Source organism: Eptesicus fuscus, chromosome 15, assembly GCF_027574615.1.
Source record: "Eptesicus fuscus isolate TK198812 chromosome 15, DD_ASM_mEF_20220401, whole genome shotgun sequence".
Classification (NCBI taxonomy): domain Eukaryota; kingdom Metazoa; phylum Chordata; class Mammalia; order Chiroptera; family Vespertilionidae; genus Eptesicus; species Eptesicus fuscus.
Genome location: NC_072487.1, coordinates 6,429,520 through 6,446,616, shown reverse-complemented (window position 1 = coordinate 6,446,616; position 17,097 = coordinate 6,429,520). Strand labels below are relative to the sequence as shown.

At 40.6% G+C, this 17,097-nt stretch overlaps 1 protein-coding gene across 4 annotated transcripts in view; it reads left to right on the top strand.

Moving 5' to 3' along the window:
* The first annotated feature begins 2,932 nt into the window (after positions 1–2,932).
* FANCC (FA complementation group C) overlaps positions 2,933–17,097 on the top strand; it is a 175,844-nt gene continuing 161,679 nt past the window's right edge. For 2 of the 4 annotated variants that reach the window (XM_054727384.1, XM_054727383.1), the window contains exon 1: positions 9,329–9,348. The gene's annotated coding sequence lies outside the window, so the exon portion shown is untranslated. Of the gene's footprint in view, positions 2,959–9,328; positions 9,349–17,097 lie in introns of those variants that run through there. The other 2 variants (XM_054727385.1, XM_054727386.1) reach the window with 2 other exon arrangements.

Sequence of the window (17,097 nt, the reverse complement as noted above, 5' to 3'; positions counted from 1 at the left end):
GTCTGCTTTTTCAGGAGGTTTCTTGGGGTTGTCTCTAATGTGAAGGACAGTTGCTTTACCTTGTATCCACCAGCTGTTAAGGAAGCTGCAAAACGCTTATGAGCTTCTGTGTCAGCCTGGGTGTGAGGATCTGAGCTGCCGGTTGCCTGCTGTCTCCACAGGCAGCCAGGTCTCAGTGGGCTCAGCCGGCCAGGCTGCTGCACCAGAGCCAGCCTCCCCTAGGGCTTTGTGACCCCCTGACCAGTGGGTGTACAGGTGCTCTCCGGTAGCTTTTGTGATTTTTTAAAAATAATTAATATTTTTAGTTTGTGTGGCTTTTAAAAATTGATTTATTTAATTATCTGCTTACTTGTTTGTTTAAATTATCTTTCTCAGTATTTAGAATGTACTTTTAATCTAAAACTCATGTATTTCTTGAACATTCTTAGTTTATCTCTTTAAATATTCTTAGTTTTATCTTTTTAAAATACTGCTTCTTTTCTTTTCCATCCTCTTTCTTTTGCTCTGATGCCTTCCAGATGTTTGTGGAGCTGTCCTTCATGTTTCTTAAGTACTCTTTATATTTTTCTTCTTTTTCTTTTGAGTTGCAATCCGAGTGAATTCCTTCATGTTAGCTTCAAATGTGCTGGTTCTTACTTCAGTTCTGTCCAGTCTAAAGTATCTTGGGTACTGCGTTTTTTATTGCAATGACTATTCTTCATTTATATAATTTCCAAAGTTATAATTTCTTTTTTAAACATCTCTTCTTGTTTTAATTTTGCCTTTTTGGTTTATAATTTCTTATTCCTTTAAAATTATATAAGTATACTTATTTTGCTGGACTGCTTTATACTATTAATTTCATCTGAAGTAAGTGATCTGATGGCTGGTTTTTTTAGTTGCCTCTATTGGCATTAGATTTCTTTATATATCTTAGAACTTTGGTTTTGAATAAGGTGTTGTTTTTTTTTATTCTTTTCATTTATTTTTTTATTTTCCACCACTCTTTCTCCCTCTGTGCTCACTTTTCTTTGTCTAGCAATATTATAGTCGTCTCTCTGGCTTACATGGAGCCTAGTCCAGAACCGAAGTGGTGATTTAGTTACTTAGGCAATCATAGGCTGCTTATTGAACTCCTAGTCGCTGGGTGGCCTGTGTCCCAACCTGCTCCATAAGAAACCAGGCATGGGGGAGCCTCCTGCAATGATCACCTCGGACCCTACCTTCAAGCAGTGATGCACTCTCCTTTGTGGGCTGTTTAGCCTCAAAACCCGGTAGGACTCATACTTCCAGTTTTGGTGCCTATTTTTGGATCCGGAACTTAGGAGGCTCCAGGCTTTAACTTCGAGGACTTCTTTGTTTCTGCACCATATCTATTTCATAGAGATGTTTATATTATTTTTGAACTTGCCTGCATGTTTTTAGTTTTCTTGTGTTTCTTTTCATTGCTGTGTGTTTGGAGTAGAGAGAATCCATCAAGCATGATTTTCTGTGCCATCTTAACTGGAAGTCATGTGGGCTGAGGTTTTAAAGGAAATAAAGTGAGATATTTGGTTTTACATAGTACTAAAAGCTAACCACAAAAATGCTTTTCTGTATGAGTTCAGTGACCCATAACATACAGTTATTTAAACTCCTTCTTCAGAGACTGGCAGCCCCAGAAAGATGGGATTTATTACGGATTAAGCAGGTGGGATTTATTAGGATGCGATGGTTCTCTACAAGGATTTTACCTTTTATTTTTCATTTGGGTGGTAACTTAAAAAATTCAGTTGTTTCCGAACACCTAAATTTTAACTAAATAGTGTCTTAAGATGTCAGTGTCTGCAGCTGTGTTTGTATTGGTGCCAAGTAGCACTACTTTTAGATATTGAAAAATAAACAGAGGTAAAAATGTAAATAATGTGCTTGAGCTGAATGAGAGATTGCTGTTTCACGAATTGAACCATCCCCAGCAAACTCAACAGAAGCTGCCAGTAGCAGTCAGTACCAAGTTCACCTGACTAGTCTAGGTGAGGCTCAGGAAACCTACATTATTGATCACATTGAAATCACTTTGTCAATTGAAATTTTATTGATTTTGTAGTTGTTGGTATTTGTGCATTTAAAAATATCTATAGTTGTATAAGTTATAAGTACAATACATATTTTGCTAGTTTTATGTTTGTTAGTATTTAATTGAACAATGATTTTAGACGATTCTAAGAACTCTCAAGAATCTTATTTTTTCCCCATCACCATTTAGCCCCGCTCTGCCTCTTTCACCCCTCTCTCCCCGCCCATATCACAACACTGTTGTTCATGTCCGTGAGTTCTCTCTCTCTTTTTTTTCTCTTTTGCTCAATCCCTCCACCACCCCACCACCACCCTCCCCCAACCAGAGCTGTCTGACTGCTCTTCAAGAGTCTTTTTCTTCATGTTTGAGAAACATGAATCAAAGGTAACTTAACTCTTCCTATGAAGTGTAGTAGCATTCTGGACTTGGTTTTGATGTTTTTGCCTGGTTCACCACTGCTCATACTTCATGATTTGGCTTAGCTCAGGCATCGTTTCTGTCTGCAAGTGTCTGACACTCCATAATGCCCCTTCTTAATGCTCCCTGCAGCTTTCCATGGCTCCTTCTCTCCTAGCCCTTCCCACAAAGGATTATGTTTTATCTGTTTATAGACCCCGATTTCCTCATTAGCCACAGGTTGTGTTAGAGCAAGGAACGCTGCCATCTTTTTATTTGCAATGTTTTTCAGAGTTCTTGTCATAAAGTAAGTTCCCAATAAATGAGTGGGATTTTTGTTTGTTTTTGTTTATTTAGTAATACATTGCCAGTGGAACAAACCAACGGTGGAAAGAGGCAGAAATAACTTGGAGCCGAGTCACCAGTGACAGAGGCAAGAAGAAGATTTCTAGTATTTTAATGTCTGATGTGCCCCTCAGCCCATTTTTATAATTGGTCTCACCAAAAGTTCACAGTCTTACTGTCAGGTAAGTGAATTGAGGACAAGAATGCAAGGAAAGATATAGCCACTATTCTAACAGAATGTATGCGAGAGACTGGTGTTTCTTGAGTCCCAGTGAGAGCTCTGAGGCGCTGAGGGAGAACAAGGGTGGGGTTTCTAGCTTCGCAGCCTGAAGGCAGCACTATCATGAAGGGATCCACTTGGAAACCAGGTCCAGAGAGTAGCTCTTTCCCCCACACGGCTGGGGACATGGGTGGAGAAGGGAGCTCAGGAAATCTCCAGACAGATTAAATTTCCTTAATTCTTTGCAAAGCCGTCTGAAGAGTGTGTACGCTCTGCACCTCTGGGTTGCAGTTGCTTCTGCTGATTCCTCAGACCCAGATTTTGTTTATGATTGAGCTTTGTTTGAAATTATCTGCAAATTTCAGGTCGGTGTTTTTGATTAGGGTATCTCAGAGGCAAAACACTGCTGACTCAGCAGAGAAAAAACCAGCTCCTCCTAGTGGAAATTTTCTTAAAACTTCATCGTTTTAAGGGGAAAATATCATTTGTTTCTTTCACAAGCACTTTATGGAAATTATAATATTTTATTGTACCTTTTTTTAAAAAGCCAGAAACACAGGGACAGATTGACCAATCTTAAAATAATGAAGAAAAGAAACAGTACTTTAAAGTAATTTAAAAATACTGCCATCAGGCTTTCAGTAAGGAAGAGGAAGAATGTTGTTAAGCTTCAGTGTAGTTGAAAGTAAGCTTCTTAATTTTATATTTGATTATATTTCTAGAAGTTTTACATATTTTCTGACAAGGCCATTGTGCCCCTAACTGATGACATTAATTGAAGGCTAGGTATTTGGTTTGTCTTTTTTTCTTCTTCCATAAACAGCGTGTTTTGTAGCATTCTGTTCACAAATCTGTTTGGTGCTTGTTTCATGGAGAAACTACTTCAGTTGATTCATGCTCAGGGGAAATGGAAAAAAAGTAGTGCTCTTTATCAGGTCGTCACTTTGAGCAGGTTGTGGTCTGTATTTGGTATGTATAGACTTACCTTTCATAGCTCTAGCTTTTAGATGGTGCAGACCAAAGGAAAGCGATTTTGAACTCTCTTGGCTCCCTTGACAAGTACTGTACGCAGCCGTTTTTGATGCTGTGAGGTTCATAATGACATTTGTTTGAAATGTTGACAATCTGGGAACTACATGGTGTCTAGCAACACAAAGTTGGTCAGAACTTTATTTTATCTACCGAATCCACTAAGGTTTGTGTACTTACTTATTTTATTTATTTATTTTTAATTTAATAAATCCTTATTGTTCAGATTATTACAATTGTTTCTCCTTTTCCCCCCCATAGTTCCCCTCCACCCGGTTCCCACCCCACCCTCTGCTCTTACTTCCCCCTCACTGTGCTCATCCATAGGTGTACGACTTTTTCCAGTCTCCTCCCGCACCCCCCACACTCCTTTCCCCCTGAGAATTGTCAGTGCACTCTCTTTCTATGCCCCTGATTCTATTCTATTCACCAGTTTATTCTGTTCCTCAGATTTTTAATTCACTTGATTTTTAGATTCACTTGTTGATAGATATGTATTTGTTGTTCATAATTTTTATCTTTGCTTTTTTCTTCTTCTTCCTCTTCTTAAAGAATACCTTTCAGCATTTCATATAATACTGGTTTGGTGGTGATGAACCCCTTTAGCTTTTTCTTATCTGTGAAGCTCTTTATCTGCCCTTCAATTCTGAATGATAGCTTTGCTGGGTAGAGTAGTCTTGGTTGTAGGTTCTTGCTATTCATCACTTTGAATATTTCTTGCCACTCCCGTATGGCCTGCATAGTTTCTGTTGAGAAATCAGCTGACAATCGTATGGGTGCTCCCTTGTAGGTAACTAACTGTTTTTCTCTTGCTGCTTTTTAATATTCTCTCTTTGTCTTTTGCTCTTGGCATTTTAATTATAATGTGTCTTGGTGTGGTCCTCTTTGAATTCCTTTTGTTTGGGGTTCTGTGAGCTTCCTGGACTTGTAAGTCTATTTCTTTCACCAGGTGGGGAAAGTTTTCTGTCATTATTTCTTCAAATAGGTTTTCAGTATCTTGCTCTCTTCTTCTGGTACCCCCATAATTCGGATGTTGGTACGCTTGAAGTTGTCCCAGAGGCTCCTTACACTATCTTCATATTTTTGGATTCTTTTTTCTTTTTGCTTTTCTGGTTGGGTGTTTTTTGCTTCTTCGTATTTCAAATCTTTGACTTGATTCTTGTGATCCTCTAGTCTGCTATTGGATCTCTGTATATTATTTTTTATTTCAGTCAGTGTATGCTTAATTTCTAGTTGGTCGTTTTTCATATCCTCGAGGGTCTCACTAAATTTATCGGCCTTTTCTAGAAAATTCTTGAAAAACCTATAACCGTGGTTTTGAACTCTATATCCAGTCATTTGCTTTCCTCCATTTCTTTCATTTGTGACCTGTTTCTTTGTCTCCACATTTTGGCTGCTTCCCTGAGTTGATAGAGTGGCTTTATTTGCTAGGTGTCCTATAGGGCCCAGTGGCTCAGCCTCCCAGTTACCTGAGGTGGACATCTTGGTGCACCCCTTTGGATACATAGGGTTTCACTTGGCTGTTTTCTCTGCTTTTTAGTATATTTAAAGATGCTCATTGAACAGGTTAAAAAAGGATCATTAAATTCCACTTGTACCACATACCCTGTTCTAAGTGAGAACATTATAAGCTGCTCTCCTTGTTAGCTGAAAGTCTGCTGCTTATGAGTGGTGTGAGACAAAGAGGCATAAACTTCATTTTCTTTGAATAGTGCATTTCCTTGCTGTTAGTTTTACCTGTCAGGAGGCACACCATAGTCATACTAAAACTGTATGGAAAGGAAGAAGGGCAGTTCTTGAAAGCAAGAGTGGGTGCATATATATTAAAAGGACAGGAAAACAGAGTTGGGTGGGCAAAACCCACTGATATCTATTACCTTTAGTTACTCAGAACATTCAAACCTAATGTTTTCCACACGCAGAATTTTTGTTGTTGTTGTTAATCCTCACCTGAGGATATTTTTTCATTGATTTTTAGGGAAAGTAGAAGAGAGAGGGAAAGACAGAAATATTGATGCGAGAGAAACACTTCGATTGGTTGCCTCCTGCACGAGCCCCGACCAGGGTCTGGGCTGGGGAGGAGCCTGCAACCGAGGTTCGTGCCCTTGACCGGAATTGAACCCGGGACCCTTTGGTGTATAGGCCGAAACTCTGCTGAGCCAAACCAGCTAAGGCCACACGCTGAATTTTTAAAACATTTCCAACTAACCTAATTTAGCTTGCTTTTCCTTAAGAAAGGGAGGTAACCCGAAGTAATGCCTGGTTAATGTACCTGGCGTCAAGTCCTGGAGTTTGGCTAATGTTAGTTCCTCTTCCCATGTCTGTTTCATTCTGTGAATTACAGGCTTTAGAAAATTTGTCTACTAATAATATACTTCCTATGCAGTAGTAGGGCAGAGAAAAATAAAAGGGAAGGGAATTTTTAAGTATTATATGACAGCGCAAGCAAGACTTATGCAAATAGTGTCCAGAAACCTCACTCATGCATTTTGAGCAACAGGCATAATTTGGACATGATGGTAGATTGCTACTGGGCACACCCAGCTTTGTCGCTTGGAAGATCAGTCCAGTGAGTGAGGCCTGCCATAGCTCTTCCCAGAACACAGACCTTTCACACATGCTTTAAACCAGTGGTTGCCAACCTTTCGGACCTCACAGACCACCAATGGTCCATGGACCACTGGTTGGCGACCGCTGCTCCAAATTATTTCCTTAAACCAGCAGTCGCCAACCTTTCAGACCTCACTGACCACCAGTTGGTGACCTCTGCTTTAAACAGTACTAGAGGCCCAGTACACGAGATTTGCCTTCTTGCAGTCTGCGAGCCCTCAGGGTATGTCCGACTGACGGCTTAGGCCCACTCCCCGTTGGGGAAGCAGGCTTAAGCCGGCAATTGGACATCCTTAGCGCTACTGCAGAAATGGGAGAGGCTCCCGCCACCGCCGCTGCAGTCACCAGCCATGAGCCTGGCTTCTGGTTGAGTGTCTGCCCTCTGGTGGTCAGTGCACATCATAGTGACCGGTCATTCTGCCATCCGGTCAATATGCATATTAGCCTTTTATTATATAGGATTAGATCTGCTGGGTCAAAGAGCTGAGGAGAAGAGTGCTTTAGCGTGGACTCTAAAGCACTCTTCAGTGCAGTGACTCTTGGTCTGGGCCCTGCCCATATTTTCTCATTGGGAGGCAAATGGGTAGAAGCATATAAAGGTCTAAAACCTGTGCAATATGTGTTGCCTTCAGAATCACCGAGATATCAGCTAAGCATTTTCCCTCTTAGCAGGTATAAAGACACAGTTATAATTTACTTTATTTTTATGTTTATTATTTTTGAGTAATTAATATGCATGACATTTAATTGAAGAGGTACAAAAAAGTATACTGTAAAACTGAAGTTGTTTTTCTGCACTTATACAGCTACCTAGGTCTCCACACTGGAGGCAACCACTGATACTTGTTTCTTATGTATCCTCATTTAAAGGGCATATCCTGACTTGAAATAGACCATTGGGTCACAAGAAACTTCTTAAAGTGGCAGACCCTCTATGTTTGTGGGATTTATATCCCACCATCTGAAATGTATACAAGGCTCCTGTATCTTCTTACTCTCCCGGTTCTATTAGCCTGATAGGTTCAGTGTGGTGGACCGTTGTAATGTGCTGTGTCCTGAGTTGATATCCCTTAGGCAGGTGAAAGTAAACTGCTTTCTCATGTCTTCAGTTTATCACAATGGAGAAATGCATTTACCAGCTTCATCATTGCATTCTAGGTGCCAAGGGTGGTATTAATTTTCTCCAGTTAGGCCCCATACTGAAAGTGCAGTTTGAGTTGGAGTCACCATTTGATTATGTTTATGATAGTCTAATATCATTGAGGGGCCCTTTGGCCCCTCTGTTGGGGAGCTGGAGTTCTCTGAATCCCCAGATGTGTGGCATTGTTCTTTTTATAGTCCAGTGGCTTTCACCTGGTCATTCCTACTGGAGGAACATGAGTCAGGGACCCCGATTGCAGGTGATACCCCATTAATCTTTATTACCTTCTTGTTCCGTGGACTTCTGGTTTCCAATTCCCTAATACGAACAGGAGTTCCACTCCCATTTTCCCTGACTTGGGCCAGCAACCAATCCTAAATTTCCTTCCTGTCTTCAAAGGTCTGTTGACTGTAGCCCACTAACTGGTATCAGTTTGTATCAGGCACTGTATCAGTTTCAGGCAGTATCAGTTGTTTTTGTTCTTTGATTAAAAATCAGAGAAATCAGCAGTGGTTAATTTAAGGGGAATAAAAGGTGTAAAAGAAGAATTTATTTGAAGGCCGCTGGATAGATAATAGAAATAAAGAGAGAAGCACATAACGTAGGGTAGCTCCAGGGATCTAGATGAAGAGTCTCTGAATGACTTATGTCAGTCTACTCAAGATCCATATTCCCAGCAGAGTCTGGTTTGCCTAACCTGAATTAGCATCCCACCCTTGGCTGATGGCACAAGGTGCCTTGATTAATAGACCCACCAAGACTTGGGGAATAGAGGAGAGATACTTTCCTAAATGAATGTAAGGAGCTAAACCAAAAGAAGGGAGGAGGAATGCTCAACACCAGATGCCTATTCATATTATCAAATCAGTGTTTCTTGTTGGGGAATTCCATTTTTCTTCGTGAGCTGCTGTCCATCCCAGTGCATTGCAACATGTTCAATATCCTTGGCTACTGGTCACTAAATGCGTGCAGCTCTCCCACTGCAACCATCACAACCAAGACACCACCACTTCCTGACCACTACCATCTCCTCCTCCCCAACTCCTACCCCCCAGCGTGCCCTCCCCGGACTAGCTGTGGCATAGAACATCTGTACCCTGCACTGCATGATCCCCAAAACTGTTGCCATTTAAGACAAGCGGATATATTTCCATTGCTAAGCAAAAGGTTGTGTGTAATTTTGTTATGATAAAATAATGTTTCTTTTCTATCAAAAAGTTCTTCATTTTATTCCAGTTATAAAACAAACTAGTAGGCCTGTGCACGAATCCGTGTGTCAGTAGCTCTCTGCGGGACTGGCCGCTCCACGCCCACTGCCCAGAGGCTCTCCGCAGCCCAGAGACCCATCAGCGCCCTGGCCTGGCCAGAGGCCCATCTGCCGCTGGGCGCGGAACTCTTGCCTCGTCGCCGGGGTGATGACACAAGCGTTCTGCACCCTGGCCTGGCCAGAGGCCCATCTGCGGCCGGGCGCGGAACGCTTGCCTCGTCACTGCGGCGACGAAGCAAGCATTCTGCCAGGCTGCTCAGGCTGCCCGCTCTCAGCGGCCGCCCCCTCAGGACTGGGAGACTCCGGTAGGGCTAAGAGGACTGGGCGCCGCCATCTTGTGGCTATGGGCACCGCCATCTTTGCGACAGAGTGACAGTTAATTTGCATATTACCCTTTTATTAGATAGGATAAGTGATGGCGATATATAACATGGTGATTATTATAGCTAATCCTGTATTACATATTTGAAAGTTGTTCAAGAATAGATCTTAAAAGCTTTCATCACAAGAAAACATTTTAGTAACTATGGTGACAGATGTTAACTAGACTTATTGTGGTGATCATCTCATAATAAATACAAATATTGAATCATTAGGTTGTACACCTGAAACTAATGTTATAATTCAATGGTATGTTAACTTAAAAAATGAAAAAAAGTTCTTCAATTCATTGTCTCCAAATATCTAAACTGATTTGCACCTAGAGCCATGTGAAATATATGACAAATTTATCAATTTGTTTCTTCAATTTAGTTCTTTATTTAAGGGTATCGACTTTAGAGCCAGACCCTCTGAAGTCAAGTTTCACAATTGTAGCTCTGCTGTTTACTAGCAGTTACTTCCTTTGGGCTTTTATGTACTCTTTGGGCAATTACATAATCTCTCGGTGCTTCCGTAAAATGATAACTACCTATTTCATAGGGTTATTGTGAGGATTAAATTAGTTAGATGCATAAAGTATTTAATATATTCCCAAGAGCATAGTAAATATGTGTATATAAAAGCTATATTTCTAAAATGGGATATTAATAATTAAGTTTAACATAGATAACATAAAAATACCTTACTTTTTTTGGGGGGGGAGCTTTTAGTTAATTTTTGGGCAATTATATAATCTCTCAGTATTTCTGTAAAATGAAGAACTTATTGGACAGCCACTGGATAGATAATAGAATTATAGAGATAAAAATTTTAAATGCTTTATCTAGAAAAGCATTTTGTTATGGCATTTAGCTCAGAACTATAGTTTGAAAAATATCAGTGAATTATTCATTTCTTCATTTAGTATTTATTGAGTGTTTGCCAGACATGTGGCAATTTTAGGGAGACAAGGAATTTACATACTAATCCCCCGAGGAAGCAGTAGCTAAGTGAATACATGAATGCAGGTTAATTACCAATGTAATAGCTGTGGAGAAATCAGCAGAAAGATCTGGAAGCAGGGAGTGGCTTGGTTTGTTGGGGGAACAGATGAGAGACCTGGACTGGACGGGGTCAGCTGGGGATAGGAACATGGGAGACGGGAGGGTTGCTGGATCTGCATTTGCAGGACCTAAGAGACTCTGGTAAGGAGCTGGGATTTTTCATTTTACAAGGAGTTAGGGTTTCTTTGCAAGGAAGTTATTGGGAGGGAGTGGGAGAATTTAAGCCGGGATGTGCTGGGTCAGATACACATTTGGGAAAGTTGTTTATGTCAGTTGTGTTAATGGAGTTGTTTTTGTCATTGAGAATAAATTTGAGAGGGGCAGGCGAAGACGTGGATGGGGATGGGATGGGATGGAGGCAATAGAAGTGAAAAGTGGATGAGATCAAATCAAATCACACATACAGGTGTACTTAGGAAATATTGTGGATTTGGTTTGAGACCACCGCAATAAAGTGAATATCGCAATAAAGCCGGTTACACGAAGTTTTTGGTTTCTCATTGTATATGAAAGTTATGTTTACACTACACTGTGGTCTCTTAAGTGTGCAATTAAAAATACTTTATTGCTAAAAAAAAAAAATGCTAACCACTATCTGAGCCTTTAGTGAATCATAATCTTTTGGCTGGTGGTAAAAGATTATGATTCACCAGTGGAAGTTTTGTCTCAATGCTAATGAAAGTGCAATATCTGGAAGCACAATAAAGTGGAGAGCAATAAAATTAGGGAGATAGAATTGACAGGTATTGCTGATGACTGGATGAGGAGGACAAAAAGAGAAGGGGAGGAATCATTTTTGGCTATTATATGCCATTTGGCAATATGCATATATTCCCTCTATTCTTAAAGCTTTTTTCTCCCCATGTAAACATGAACTTTTTTTTAAATTAAAATTTTAGTACCATTTTAAAACTTTAATCTTCCTGGTCTAGATATTTTTTGTACAGCAACAAAATTGTACAAATCTTTTTTTTTTAAATCTTCATATGAGGATATGTTTTTATTGAATTTAGAGAGAGAGGAGGGAGGAAGGAAGGGAGAGAGAGAAAGATGAGAGAGAGAGAGAGAGAGAGAGAGAGAGAGAGAGAGAGAGAGAGAAAACCTTTTGGAAAACCTTTTGGTGTACGGGAGTATGCTCCAACCAATTTAGGCACACTGGCCAGGGCAGTTGTACAATCTTTTAAAATTTTTTTCTTATTTAGTAATAAGAACCTCTTTGTTGATGTTTTTGACATTTAATTGGCAACATTTTATCTGTTATTCCTTGCTGATGAGGATTTAAACTCTTCACTTGCAGAGTAGTCATTTGAAATTAGCTGTGTTATCCCTGCCAGGAAAGTATGTCTTTAACACCTGTTGAAGCAGCCCTCCCTTCGCTGCCTCCTGTGCTTCCCATGGTGAGGAGGCCAGGAGGCTGGGATGGTGGTAGAGCACCTGGAGTTATTTCCCTGGCTCTGCCTGAGGTACATGCTGGCTGCTTGACTTCGCTGTTCTATTTAATATGCACTTCAGGTGTGGTAAGTCAAGTTTATGAGGTTTTATTTTCTGTCACTTAGGACTAGTACACCCCCTTCAATAATTGGAGTTTATCATATCTTATTAAAATACGATTTTTGTCTTGTCAATGAGATCAAGCATATACAGATTGTTTAAATCAATGTGAAATGAATTCTTTTACTTTTTTCTAAGAAAGAGAAACTGGGAAGCAAATTCATTAGGCAGTAATGCATATGTATTTACACCTATGAGAAGCCAGAAATGCACATAAAGCATAAGAACTTCAAAAACATTTCTTAGACACAGACTATTAAATGCCCGTATATGTTTTTGATTTCCCACTACATTAAAATACACAAAGGAATTTCATATTCTGAACATTTAAAAATAGCTCAATCTTAAAAAGAAAATACAAAGTATTATCAGCAGTGCTTTTTGTACATAATTAGCATGTGCCTGTGGAGGTATAATGACTTTTAGTGTAATGATATTATTCATGATAAAAAGTTCAGATGGTAATGATTGGAGCTACAGCTGGGTGACACATTTAAAAATAATTCAAAATGACTCCACAGAAAGCATGCTATTTTAGTCCCTAGTAATCCCCTTTTTACTCATCAGTGAATTTGAAGTCACCAATAAAATATCCTTTTTAAAATGTTTCATTTTCCATTTTTATACACCAACAATGAACTATAAGAAAAAGAAACTAAGAAAACATTCCCATTTACTATTACAACAACAACAACAAAATAAGGTACCTAGGAGTAAATTTAACCAAGGAGATAAAAGACCTGTACTTAGAAAACTATAGGACATTGAAAAAAGAAATTGAGGCAGATACAAATAAGTGGATGGATGCATATACCTTGTTCCATGGATTGGAAGAATTAACATCATTAAAATTAAAATGTCTATACTACCCAAAGCAATCAATAGATTCGATGGAATTCCTATTAAAATATTAGTGGCATATTTCACAGATCTAGAGCAAATATTCCAAAAATTTATATGGAACCAAAAAAGACCCAAAATAGCTGCAGCAATTTTGAGAAAGAAGAACAAATTTAGAGGCATCACAATACCATATATCAAATTATACTACAAAGCCATTGTAGTAAAAACAGCCTGGTACTGACAGAAAAAACAGGCATATGGACCAATGGAACAGAACAGAGAGCCCAGAAATCATCCCACGCCTTTATGACCAATTAATAATTCACAAGAGCATACAATGGATTAAGACAGTCTCTTTATTTTTTAAAATTATTTTTTTAATTACTTTATTGATTAAGGTATCACATATTTGTCATCAACCCCCCCCCATTCCCTTCCCAAACCCCCCACACACACATTCCCCCCTCCCCCTGTTGTCCGTGATCACTGGTTAGGCTCATATGCAAGCACACAAGTCCTTTGGTTAATCTATCTCCCTTGTCCCCACCCTCCCCTACCTTCCCTCTAAGGTCTGACAGTCTGATCAATGCTGTTCTTGTTCTTCAGTCTATGTTGTTCATCTTTTCCCCTAGATGAGTGAGCTCATGTGATACTAGGAATACACTTATAGGAACCGAAAATGAGACAAGCAAATAATGGTTATGCTGAGAGGCAAATGAATCAGTCTATAGTGAGTTTCTTACTGGGCCAACAGTTCTTTTGAGTCCCGATTTCTATGTCCAACAGTTGTTCACGTGTACATAACAGCAATGATATTTCAGTTCTGGATGGTGGACAAATGGTGGTAATGCAGGTCCGACCCTCTCTGGTTTGGTCCTGGGCAATCTGCAGTGATGCACATCTGCTGACTGCTAGTATGGCAAGGCATGGTCAGCGTCTTCCATCTCTGGACTGTTTCTCTTCTGACTTCATGGCTGGAGCACTCCTGTCAATTCCTCTCTGTTGCAGGAATCCACATGGTCTCGGAGTTGTTTTCTGAAAATATACAAACATATTCTCGACCAAAAGTTAATAAAGGAATATTTTCTATAAATTTGACTTGCGATCCTTTTTCATTTTTTTGCCCAAATGATTTTCCTTTGTCTTGTTTTGACACCATCTATGTTTTACCTGGGTGTCTTGCTGTTAGCATTACAAATGAAAGTTAATTTTCTAAAGTAAAAATTTTCTAGATGTAATTTATTTACAGGATATTTTTCCTTACATGGTATTCTCTTACTATCCCCCCTTTTTTGGTTTAAATATTGGGAGGCTTTTGGAAATTTTATGCTGTAATCTTGATAGCTTTTAAATTTTACTTTTTTGCACTAAAATGTGACTGTTTTAAGTTCATTATATGTTACGCAATTTTACCATGAGATGAACTACCAATAAAAATTTTAGTTAACATTTTGAATCAGCTTTTTTGTCCAGTACAATTGATTTTTCTAGAGTATTTGCTTATTTTGATTGGCCAATTTAAATTAGTCTGAAAACTTGACTACTATTTTACTGTCAAATTTAATACTCTAACAACCATCTTGTTTTACCCTGTAATTATTAGTGGAGAGGATTATTTGCCTTCTTGAGTAGGTTCTGAGCATTCCTGGTGCTAGGCTGAATTTAGATATCATAGACCCCAGTTCCCCAGATCATGGGTGCAAGACATCTCCATCAAGTCTTATTGCAGTGAGAGGGCATCTGCTGTCGGCCAAGTCTCAGTTACCTGGGTCCCGATTTGAGCTGGGCATGTGAAGCTGAGCAGCCATGGGGGCAGGAGATCTCCTTCAGCAGGGGTGAGGGTTCAGGCCCCTGCAAACTTGGGGTGGTGAAGGTCTGTGCCCCACCTCTGTTGACCCCCAAGTTCTCTCCTGATGGCCTCTATGCGACTGTGCCTGTCTTAGGTTGTTCCTTCCCTGAGGAATCTTACCCATCTCTGGCTAACCAGCCATCCTCCGGGGCCAAGCAGGGTGATGTGAGGTTTAGTTCTGTCTCCTTGGTCGCCTATGCCCCCATGGCCTCCACGCCCAGCACCTGCCTTGGGATCCCCTCGCCTGCTGGCAGGGTCCCAGCACTGATCACATATCTTGTGGAACCCAGGTTTCTTCTCCAAGGAGGCCCAGCTCACCCCACTGGGCGAGAGACAGATCCATGGTACCAGCCATCATGAGGTTTCAACCTTGACATGAACAGAAGCTCAGGCAACAGCTGTGGACAATTGGATTGTGAGAAGCGGGTCCCTCTTGGCCAAGAGGGCAAGAGGGGCCAATTTAGAATGCTTAGGTGCCTTCCCAGGGGGCCCTCTACACAGTGGAAGGGATTAAACCCTTTTATGTCCTTTTTAAATTGCTGCCAGACATTCAAAGAATTAGTTTGTAAGTTTGTTTGGGGTAATTGTATAATAATGCTGTTGTAATTCTAAAATATCTAGAGATGTGTTACGTTTGTCTCCAAGCACCAAACAGATGATTTTTTTTTTTTTATCCCCACGGGTGTGAGGAACTATTATAAGTAATGGGGGTGATCCAAATCTGGGAAAAATTTTAATGACCGTGTAGAATAATATCATGTAAGGATATTCTTTGTTCTTGTCCATGGCAATACCCTTTCAAACTGGCTGTCTATTTCTTTTTGTATAGACAAGGTCTTAGTTACATTTTCTGCACCTCTACCACGGGCAAGTAGTGACAGTAGTGACACCCTTTCTTTGGTGTCCACGCCAGCCAGAACTCTCTTTAATTTTACACACAAAGGGGTATTGTTTTGATTTTGTGTCATACAAAAGGGAAGCTGGGTGGAGACCCCTGTGTATTTATACTTTTTGCCCCACCCATGGACCTCCTGGATGACCAAGGTGTTTGGTATTATTGGTAACTACATTAGTCAGGGGATCAGCCCACATAAGGGGTCTTACCCATGAAGAGCCAGGAGCATAAGTCCAAAATACTTACCCTCTTGTCCCAGGTAAAATTACTGTACATCTGATGATTGCTAGCATGGCTGGAAAGGTGTTCGCGTGCATTCTTGGGTTTCTGGTTACCTCACAATTTCTTCCCTGAGGTTTGACATTCTGATTGATGTTTCTCTGTTTCTGGATCTATTTTTCCCCCCATCAGTTTATGAAGACAGTCTCTTTAATAAATGGTGTTGGGGAAATTAGACAGGCACATGCAGAAAAGTTAAACTAGACCATCAACTTACACCACATACAAGAATAAACTCAAAATGGATACAGGACTTAAATGTGAGTCATGAAACCGTAAAAATCCTGAATAAAGACATAGGCAATAAAATCTCACATCTCTCATAATATTGCTGCCAATATATCTCCTAGGGCAAGGGAAACAGGACAAAAAACAAATGGGACTACATCCAACTGAAAAGCTTCTGCACAGCAAAAGAAATCATTAACAAAATGAGGACCAACTGTATGAGAGAATATATTTGCCAATGATATCTATATATATAAAAGCCTAAGCGACCGTTACGACCGAACGACGGGAACGACTGGTTGACCGGTTGCTGTGATGCTCACTGACCACCAGGGGGCAGATGCTCCCACAGCCAATCTCCCACGACCCCTCCCCCCAGCCAGCCAACCTCCTGCAGCCCCTTCCCCCAGCAGATCCCTCCACCCAGCCAGCCGGCCAACCTCCCGTGGTTCCTCCCCCTGGCCAGCCCCTCCCTCCAGCTGGCCACTCCGATTGCCCCATCGGGGCTGGCCAGCCAACCTCCTGTGGTCCCCCCCGCCCGCTCGGCTGATCCCTCCCCCCAGCTGCCGGCCAACCTCCCTTGGTTCCTCCCCCCTGTTCTTTCCCCTGGCCGGCAGGCCCTGATTACTGGCCAGGCCTAGGGACCCCATCTGTGCATGAATTTGTACACCAGGCCTCTAGTATATGATAAGGGGCTAATTTCCAAAATATATATGGAACTTATATAGCTCAACACCAAGAAAACACAAAATCCAATAAAAAAATAGACAAAGGACCTGAATAGACACTTCTCCAAAGAGGACATACAGATGGCCAATAGACATATGAAAAAAGGCTCATGGTAACTAATCATCTGGGAGATGCAAATTAAAACTTCAATGAGATCTGACCTCATACCTGCCAGAATGGCTACCATAAATAAATCAACAAACAACAGGTGCTGGAGAGGATATGGAGACAAGGGAACCCTAGTGCAATATGGTGT